Raw genomic sequence first — 11,227 nt, 5'->3', positions numbered from 1 at the left:
TTTATAGTACTAACCTACATTGTTCCATTGGAAAGACAAAATTGGTTTTGTATTTAAGCGAATAATTACATTGTACATATGGTTTTGTAACAAGAAGAATGATTGGGAAACAGTACCATGGTTGTGCAAATTAATTCCCATGGGTTTGCATTTGGATTAAATGCAATTTAAGTGTTGTTTTCTAAATAATGATTAAGGTATTTTATACATAAATAGTCATTGTTAAGTACTTTATTATGCATGTAAATGTAAACGATTAGTTATCGATGTCGCTTTTACTCTATTTTGTGCATATACAAGAAAGTGTTTCTATGCCAAGAGGTATAATGCAAAGATTATTATTAATTATTGTGACACGATAACTAATAGAGTTTGAATATTTGAGATAGAGATATTTCAATTATCTCACTTTATTTATTTGATAAAAAAAGTCATAATATTTTGGGTTCGGATAAATTGATTTTTCAGATAAATCATGATGATAGAGTTGTTGACGATAGTGGTTGTAGGAAAGAATCATGACTTACACAAAGATTGCATTGATATTCAGAAGTAATCCCCTTTGGATCCATCAAAAGGTGGATTATAACTAATACTATTATAGAAAATGAGGTAATTGTGTTTACCTATTGATCCAGGTGGATCTCGAGACACCAAGAGAATGGACAAGGCTTGAAATTCAAAATGGCAAAAAGGAAAAGTTCTTGGCATTAGTTAAGAGGGGTTGTCTTCCTGATCACGGTGGCACGAATGGTTCATCAATTTGACCTCATATCCAAAAGATAGAGCTCTTCAAAGATTGGTATGACAGGAGAAAAATGGAGCCCACAGTGCGCCACATGGCATCCCAGTTAGCATGTGGGACCCGCATGGCAGCTTGACACTTGGCATCCCTCCACTAGCCTCCTAAACTTGCACAAGCAACAAACGACATTTTGGTTATAACAATAATTTTTATATAGTTATTAAGCTAACTATATAACAAAAACCCAAATTTTAGTATACCCCAGAATCCAAGTATATATATATTCCAAAACCGCATGGCATGGATATAATGGGTAACGAATATATTTGGTGGAGTATGGTTTAAACAAACTTCAAACAACATGGAAGGTTGGGTTTATATATATATATATATATATATATATATATATATATATATATATATATATATATATATATCTAACCCAAACATATAATGCACATGGCGGAATATATGCAACCGTTTTATAACGTATATAGCCAACGCATGGTGGGGATATATTGTGGTTACATAAACCATATCACCAAACGCATGTGGTATGACTGTGTTACCGCTAGCACATGGAACAGTCAACACAGATACAACCATGGCTTGGGTAGGCGGCCACGTGGTGGTCTCGCCAGCCAAAGCCACCCAAACGTACAACACCAAACTTATCACATGAACCCCCGATTAAGTTAATGCGTTTCGGTTGGAAAGGGATGATTGCGGGTCCCGTGAAGTACAGGCCCACCTCCCAACAATAATATAAAAATAAATGGGTTATATATGGTTGCGATTGGGGTAAATTTATATGGTGTAAAAATAACCCATAACAACCCAACTATGGTAAGTCCGCCCATGTTATTACTTAGATATAAGATTTTTGTCAGCATGGGGGAAGAGAAGAGGTACAACGGCCTAGGCATGGAAACCAAGATAGAGGCAGTGGAACCCTGAGTATTTAGAAAATACTAGTAGAACCATGCTTGGCTGAATTTTTTTGCAAGAGGGTGATTTTGGTCGAATATCAGAATTGGGAAAGTTTTATATTGATTTTTCACTTCTCAGTGACGAGAATCCAGTAGTGGTGTTAGTTTTTGCAGCAAAGATCTCCAATTTTTGGGCATTTTTTAGCATGGAGGTATAATGCTCCATTTTTGTAACTAATGAATGTAAATTATTTTGATGCCATTTTTAATGAATAAAGGTCTCCCCATTCATCGAGCAGGGCCTGGAGACGTAGTCCGGGAGGGATGAACTCCGTTATCAGGTTCTTGTGTTCTTGTCTCCTTATGTTCTTCTTCTTCTTCTCACATGTGCACATTTAAGTTTCTCTTTGGTTAAGCTACAAACTTTTTATATAATTCTTTTAATGCAGCTATAAACAAAAGATAACCTGGATAGAGTTGTTGATGATAGTGGTTTCCGGAAAGAATCATGACTTACACGAAGATTGGATCGATATTTGAAACTAATCCCCTTTGGATCCATCGAAAGGTGGATTATAACTAATACTATGGTAGGAAATGAGGTCATTATGTTTACCTATTGTTACATGCATAGTGAAGGATCGTGAAACAAAATATTCAAGGGATAACTTACTATAGGAAACAAGCATGCCATAAAGACATTGGGTTATATACTGGGAGACATAACATCATGTTTAATGTAATTCCCTTCAGTTAATTATGTTTTAAGTAAGGATTATGTTTCTTTTGTACGAATTCAATGGCGGACAAGGGATAAAATCCCTTGTTTCCATTGCGTTGGGTGAATTCCCTCATAAAACGTTTAATAAAATAAACATTTAATGTGTTTTCCCTTAGCAGTTTCTAGGATATATCAGTGTTCATTTGTATTTTTTCATATTCTTATATCTTGATAATATTGCTACCTATAAAATCCCTTATTTCCATTGAGTTGGGTGAACTCCCTCATGATACGTTTAATAAAATAAACATTTGATGTTTTTCCCCTTTGTGGTTTCATTTGATGTTTTTTCCCTTTGCGGTTTCTAGGATATATCAATATTCATTTATATTTTTGCATATTCTTGTATATTGATAATGTTGCTACCTTGCATGTCTTATTAATAAGTCTCATTGAGTGAACAATGTTTATATTTTTGCATATTCTTGTATATTGATAATGTTGCTACCTTGCATGTCTTATTAATAAGTCTCATTGAATGAACAATGTTAATGAGGCAAATTTGCCACCGAAAGAATTATTTTAATAATTTGTATTAATGATTGTTACTTTATGAGATTTGTTATCCCTTTTGTAAGGTTAGTTCACATAATGATCATAAATATATCATTTGATTATCAATTAAGGAGTATGGGATAAGTCTTTAAGGAATATTACATGTGGTAAAATTGGTAAAAACTTCTAATCCTATGTATTTTGTAGGAGGTAAACTCAGGAATGTTACAATCGGGTAACGTAGAATAGTTAGAGAGTGCTATTTTATATATAGAAATAAAGAATTAAAAAAAAAAAAAAAAAAAAAAAAAACTCATATTTTCATTTTAGATTTTGATGGAGATGTATAATTTGTCTAGTAAAAGTACATTAAATAATAATAATACTTACATTAAGAAATTAAATATAGTAATAAAAAAATATTTCGATGTAGACCACAGGTTAAAATGCTTCAATTTTAACTTTAATTTTACAAGATTATATACAAATAAAGTAATTGAAAGTAAAAAACAATTAATTTAATCTATAATTGTTTTCTACATTTTAGTATTTGACATGTGTGAAGTTCTTTTGCTACTTAATATGGAGTTGAAAAGAGACATTTAAAAATAAATTTGTTGCACAGAAGCCTCAAGAGGATTGATGTTGTCCATTAATATTATATTGAAAATAATAAAACAATACTTAAAGTAACGAATAATAGTTTTTTTCATAAATCTTAATTTTACATCAATTTTATATATGAAAATATAAAGTAATTGAAAGTAAAAAAGTACAAATATGTAATTCCTTCATTAATCAATATGAAATTAATAAAATGACATCTAAAATAATATAGTTGCTTAATACATTTTGTACTCAGTTGACATATATTCATTAAACACACACACAATCAACAAAAATATTTTAGTGAAAATTTTGAGAAATTTAATATAAACTTATGTAATTTAGTTTATACAATAAAATATTTTATTTATAATTAATACTAAAATATTCTTATGTTATCCATATATATTTTATAAGCATTACATAAATTAAGTATGTATTTTATATTAAATTATAATATAAAAAATAAATATATTTTTTTTATTTGTAAATATATATTTAATACATATTATTTGAAAATTACATCATTAACATGATAAACATAAACCAATTAACTAATATAAACATAAACCAATCAACGTATATAAACATAAACCAATCAATTTATATAAACAGAAATCAAATAATTATAGAAAACTATATTTACACAGTAAGGCATTCACTGTAGGAAAAACTTCCCTAAATGCCACCTTTCACCACTCCGCACCGTGGGTTCTGTTGTTAGACGACGTCGGATGATTCCATAACCATCTCACGCGCGGATGAGGGCATAACTATGTCATGGTTCTACCATCAGATGAAGCCATAACTGTCTCACATGTAATTCATGGTCATTCGGATATACTTGCTAGGAGAAATGGCTTAGGCTCAGCTTATTTTATGACCTGTAAACTTCCCTAACTATTTCTTCCATTCTTAAAAAGTGAATGCAATCATTCTTCATCTTGAACATCTCGCAACTACCATCCATTCAATTACTATTCTCTGCTTATGAAGCATCTGGTTCATTTCATTTTTTTTCGTCTACCATCCATTCAATTACTATTCTCTGCTTATGAAGCATCCGGTTCATTTCATTTTTCTTCGTCTACCTTTGCGTGTAGAAACTATCCTTTCGCCTTTTTTCGTCTGTGTCTGCTTGTAGAAACTATCATTGGTTTCTTCGAAGCAATGCTTAAGGTATTGATTAATCTAACTGACGTTCAACTTGGAAAAGGTCAGATTTGGTTGGAATAACAATGGATATTTTTCTGTTTTGCACTCACAACTGTCATTTTTCTGTTTTTCCAAAACTATGGTAGCTCAAAAGTTAGTCAAAGTTAGGCAGATTTAGCCAGCATTTCATGGCTATCAATATTTTTCTGTTTTGCACTCACAACTATCATTTTTTTGTTTTGCCAAAACTATGGTAGCTCAAAAGTTAGGTAGATTTAGCCAGTGTTTCATGGCTATCCATGAAGCTAAAAGTTCCTCATAGGTCTACTTGTAGTAATTTGCCTAACAGCTAAAGGCTTTGCTAGACAATATCAGCTTCTTGAATAGCCAATGAAGAAAAACAAGCCCACCAGCACGAAGAGGATAATGGCGGAGGAGGATGGGCTGACACTACCATTGAGGCCGCCGTAGAGATCGTTGTTATTGGAAGGGCTATTGTTGTTATCGGCCAATATAATATGATTTTTTTTTAAATAATTAAATTTTCGCGTCGCAACAAAACACTCCAACATTTACACCTAGTTATATATGCTTTGGCAGAAGAGTAATGGTAGAAGGACCCGACAGTTTCATTGTGACTCATCACTAGTATTTTCTTGATCAAGCCCTTATTTTGTGTTCTTTTAACGAAGCAGCAACTGTTTAAAAAAAAAAGGATGTGTGAAGGTGCCATTATTCTGGATTTCATTCCCACAAACCGATCTCGGCATATAAATCCCAGGGATTTATGACCCGATTTTGATAACTTCGCTAACCTGTTCATCAATGGCAGAGCCGTGTCAGAATCCTTAGATAAATCACGCAGCTTCGACGAGGCATACAAGCAAAAGAATAAGCCCAGCAAAAATATTGTCAACTCCAAGCATGAATTTTCTTCAGGTGAGTTCCTGATATTAACGATTTCTCTGCATTCAAGAAATTGTTATTGCTTCCTAGGGTTCATTTTTTTATGGTTATTTTGACTTTGGTTGGGTTTTGAAGGTGGTGAGAATGAGGTGATTCCTGCTTTGAAGGATTTCGACATTCCTCCTTTCAAGGATTTTGAAAAGTCCTCAGCCGAGATCGCGAGGAGGAAGAAGTCGAATTTATATAGAGGTGTCAAGTAGTGTCCATAGGGAAAATGGGCTGAGGAGATTCGAGATCCCAGAAAGGGCATTAGGGTTTGGCTCGGAACGTTTAACACTGCGGAGGAGGCAACCAAAGCCTATGATGCAGAGGCTATAAAAGATCAGAGTCAAGATAGCCAAGCTCAACTTTGTCGATCACTCGTGTTCTGAAAAAGTGGACAGTAACAAGAAAATGTCAAGGAAGAAAGTAAAGTCATGTACAAAAAAACCCTAATTTAATGTTGGGTTTGAATATGAACAGTAAGGTAAAACCCTTATATTCCCCAATGCTTGACTTATTAGATGGTTACTGTGTAAACAACCAAATGGAACCCTCTTTGAAGGATGTCTGCAGATCGGATCTTCTAGTCTCTGTCTCCGATGATATCGAGTATCGGTACTCTCAGTTCCTAAAACCCAGTGCTCCATTTCGAAGCACTTCAAATGCATCCACAGTCCAATCTTGTGAGCATATAAATTTGAGCCAAACTTTGCAGCAATCGTGCTCTTGTGAGATCTGTAGCCACAACTATTAAGAGGTGAGCGATTTCATGTCCACTCCTTATGGCGATGCCGCAAATTTCGAACTGGTGAAATCTTCCCATTCAGGAGGTTATTTTGATTCTGATCATAGCAGAAACTCATTTGATGGGGCACACTTCCCATGGGGTCATGAGACGAAAACCCCAAAAATTTCATCTAAATATGATGTTGGACATGAGTCTCTATTTATAGACATAAAATCCCCAGTTCAGGGTGTTGTTAAAGACAAACCTGCAGATACCTCTGTTGGGGTCAACGGTGGGACATAAAGTTTTGCAGTGGAGACATTCATGGAGGTCAACGATGGGACAAAATTCTTTGTAGTGGATATCTCTATTGAGGTCAACGGTGGCATAGAATGCTGCAAAATAGAGGATAGCATCGTGCAGATTGAATTTTCCAAATAATTATCTGCCTTGGAATCATATCATGGGTTGTCAAAGAGTTATGATGTTATAGTAACCATGGATGAATCAATGGAAGTTGGAGATCAGGGTCGAGGCTCCTTTCCATATGAGCAGTGTTTCCTGAAACCATGGATCTATGTTTGTCTGCCAATTTCGAGTTCAATTTACTAAAGCAGTCGCATCGAACAACGAATTTCAGATTCAACTTATCAAAGTTATTTGGTTCTTGCTTCCGAGGCTTATTATAAATACAAAACAAGAAAACAACACTCGTGGTATGTGTTGCAGGGTTATTTATGGCATTTACAGCCTTCTAAACTCATGTTTTGTAATTTTTGTTTATTTTTAATTGTTTGTTTACATTTGTAAATTATCTCGCGCCTGTAATGAAGATATCGATCAAATTCAAATTAGATAGATTGGTTTTTTTCAATGAGAGTGATTACTTAATTTATGTATGGATAATTATAAGTTTAAAATAATTTAGATTAAAGTACAAATTAATATAATGGCTTTTTTTAATATTGAATTACTAATATTTGTTTTCATTCATTTCTTTATTATTATTAATTTTTTTTTGTTAGCATTGGCTTGACATGGTTTTGATTTGGACTATATAACTATAATTACTAGTTGAATTCATATATTCTCCATGCATAGTTCATAAAGTCAAGTAGAGGGACTTGAACATTTTAGTAAGTTTTCTTATACATTATTACTTTCACACTATGTAACCATTGATCTCTCATTATGTCCCTTATTCTTTTATGCAATTAAAACTAGAAATTGCACCACATGTTGCAAAAAAAATGTCGTAAGTCGGTAGCATAGGGATAGGCAATAACAATTGCACCACATGTTGCAAAAAAACGTTGTAAGTCAGTTGCATGGGGATGAGACAATAGAGAAATGAAAGTTGTACAACCATTGGCAAGCATAAATATCCTCTAGTATCTCCAAGGGGCATAGCATGATATCACTAGGGAGCTATAACATTCAGACTAATGATTGAAATTTATTCTTTGCAATATGCATTGTCCATGTGCTCGTATCTGTTCTCTTATATGGGAAGCTATAACGTGTGCTCGTATCTGTTCTCTTATATGGGAAGCTATAACATTCAAACTGATAATTGAAATTTATTCTTTACAATATTTATTTTCTATGAAATTTATTCCTTTCAATATGTATTGTCTATGTGCTCATACATGTTCTCCTATACGTTCTTGTATGTGTTCTTCGTATGTGTTCTCTTATATGCACTTGTCTTCCCATGCTTAGAAGTTTGAAAATATTATTGCCATATGATTGTTCTGAGGCAACAACTGAGGGAAAAAAAGTAGTTACTGCAGACTTTGCAACATATATCACACTATCAATAAATTAGAAGGACATAGGAGTTCCACAAATTCTAGTATTAGGGAGTTGTTGAGGACGAACTTGGACTCTGGATTCACTATGTTGCTTATTTATGAGCTATGAAGGGAAGCTTGTCTCTCCATGTTTTCCATTGTCTACTATCTCTAACATTTCTCAATGGAAATAAGTGACCTCTATTGACTCTTCAATCATGAGGATCACTTGTGGCTTTCCTTTTGTGCACATTGCCATGACACTAGGTGTCAAGCATGCCTCTTACTCATAAAATGTATTCTTTCTAAACATGAGCTAGAAGAGGTTGTGAGGATAAGGGGACAGTCAAAAGCATTGCAAGAAGCTCAAGAAATTGCTAGAAACAAACCAGGCTCAATGTAATATCTGAATAGGATCATGATGAATTTTGATTATTTTGATTATTACAATTGCACTCTCTCTGGTGGTGGATATGATCAAGAGTAATAGCATCAATATCAAAAGGTAGTTGTAAAGGTTGTTGATTGATTTATTGATACATTTATGTTAGGTGGGCAAACCCAGACCTCCCTCTCAAGACAATTATTATACTCCCAATTGAGCAAGAGATGAGCCATGACTTTTCAAATGGATTGGTGTCATGCCCTTATGTAAGCGTAGCATGAGCCGATGACGTAAATGAATATAGACCCACACTTATATCCAGATTGAACCCTTCCTATGACGAAGATGAATCCACTATTGTGGTTGTGGCGAAGGATTTGATTATGGAGGCCCAAGCCTCGAACTCAATCTCAACCTACATATGGGCTTAAGGCCAATCTGTATGGATATTAGTATGAGTAAAATCCTGGATGGAACATATCACATAAGCAGGTATTCTAATTATAAATATGGATGAGAGAGTAAATTGAGATATGGTAGGAATCCTCGCTATGGTCAACAGGAGGCCAAGTTATCCCTCAACTTGAAGTAGTCAATGGGAAACAAAAGCCTGTACTGTAAACCTACATTGTCACCATTTATATTGATCATGTTTTCATTTTGGGAGAAATTGTTGTTGTGTACACTCTCCTACTAGTCAAGTGTAAGACTAACGAATTGGATAATATAGAAATTGAATTCCAGTGGTCAAAGAAGTGATTGTGGGATAAGTATGCACATTTTTGCTTATACTTGTAATCGAATTATTGAGAGGTACCGATGGATGGAAAAAGGGCCTTATGTACCGCAGACGTGGAAACATACATCACACTATCAATAAATGAGGACATACGAGTTTGATGCAGGAGCATTCAGCCCAAGGAAAATCATTGTAAATAGTAGACATAGGGGGACATGCATTTTAGGAAGTAGTTTCCTAAGTCTCAAGTCAATGTAATATTTAGGCTTTTAAGTGATTTAATTAGACAATGGGAGAATATGTAAATGCTCTCAAAATAAATAAATGAGAACATGAGTGGTAGAAGTCAAATCCAACTCTTAAACAGTTCCATGATTCTAGAAACAAGAGAGAGCTTTTAGGCATTAAATGGGAAGCTGATAATAAGACTTATCTGTTTTAAAACAGAGGAAAAGATGGAAAGGATAAAGTCTCAAGGAGACTTATCTGCCACATATGCATGCATGTAACGAGCTTTAGGCTTTTTTTAGAGGATTGATCGAACCCTTCAATGATTCGATCCAATGTTTCCATATAAATATATGTAAGCCTACGGGTAGAAAGGGAGACGCCACTAATAGTAGAAATCAGGCCTATGTGTGTGAGCGAGACCAAGGAGTCTCGAATGTAATTAGTGATTTTACATTAATATATATACAGAGTTATTTCTGAATGTCTCAATAGAGTGTGAATTGCGTGTTTGTGATGAATTATGAATTGAACTCATAGGTTCTGTTACATGAGGTGTGCAGGCAGAGTTCTGCAGAACATGTAGAGGAGACATTGAGGACTGTTCGAACAGAACAACGAAGTGAAATTGGGCGAGACAGAAACCCATAGAGAAACGTTGAGAAGATATCTAAGACATAATCAAAGAGAAGAGTGGAGAAGTGAATCAGAGTCGCGCAACGGAAACAACAAGGATGGGAGATTTTGAAGAAACTCAAGCACAGAGAGAAATTGAAGAAAATGCGAAGAAATTCCAAGTAAAAGGAATAAACAAAGAAGTGCAAGTGACGCTCAACAGCCGTTAGATCTTATAGATCAACGACTGTAATTTAATCGCATCAGTGGAAGACTCTTTTAAAGTGATCAGAATAAGACTTGGAGAATTGCGGAGAGTGAGAAACGATTAATCACGGACTATTGGATCATGGCCAGATCAACGATCATGATTAAATCGCATATCGGTGATCGGAGGTGACAAGGGTCAACAGTTATGAGTGTTGCGATATCATCGACAGTGATAATCGGCGATCGACGTTGACAATATATCAGCGTTGGTAGAGATCGAGGTTATAAGCGGACAGACTTGGAAGGAGCGGACCCGACGGTATTTGAGAACACAAATACATAACATTTGAAGTCCGGTACATGAGTTGGCATGGGATTTCCTTTGTATTTCCTGTCTTTCCTATGTATTATGTTAAAGTGTTGTGCGAGTCTTTTAAGACTCAAATATATATTAATGTCTCTGATAACTACATATCAGAGCGGAAAGGGTATTGATATACATATAAGTGGAGACGCCGATAAGCAATTGCGACGACGATAAAGGTGGAGCATTGAAATCTGTGCAAAAGTTGTACTAAGGTAGAAAGGTAAGTTTGTGTGTATATTTCCTTTGTAACAGGAATATAGTGTGATATATGAATTATATATATATATGTCTAACGATGGAGAGATATGAAGAAATGGCTTCGTTAACTCTTATGTGAGGGTTATAAGAGTGGATAGAGTCTCGATAGGATGTATTAGTAGGGCGATTAAGTTCCTATACACAGGAACTGATCAAAAGGGCCTTAACCACTAGTTATGGTTGTAGATTTGACTCCTTCGTTGAGTTAAATACCTGGGACAAGAGTGTAGATGCATCATAGATGCA

General features: G+C 34.6%; 1 pseudogene; it reads left to right on the top strand.

Annotated features, from left to right (window-relative positions):
* The first annotated feature begins 5,427 nt into the window (after nucleotides 1-5,427).
* On the top strand, nucleotides 5,428-6,998 carry LOC149249160 (ethylene-responsive transcription factor RAP2-2-like; annotated as a pseudogene).
* Nucleotides 6,999-11,227: the final 4,229 nt, after the last annotated feature.

Source organism: Pinus tabuliformis, chromosome 7 (genome assembly GCF_031772625.1).
Source record: "Pinus tabuliformis cultivar Carrire ecotype Pingquan chromosome 7, CPIR1, whole genome shotgun sequence".
NCBI classification, from domain to species: domain Eukaryota; kingdom Viridiplantae; phylum Streptophyta; class Pinopsida; order Pinales; family Pinaceae; genus Pinus; species Pinus tabuliformis.
Note: the sequence above shows the minus strand (reverse complement) of the source record. Positions and strands in the feature narration are given on the sequence as shown.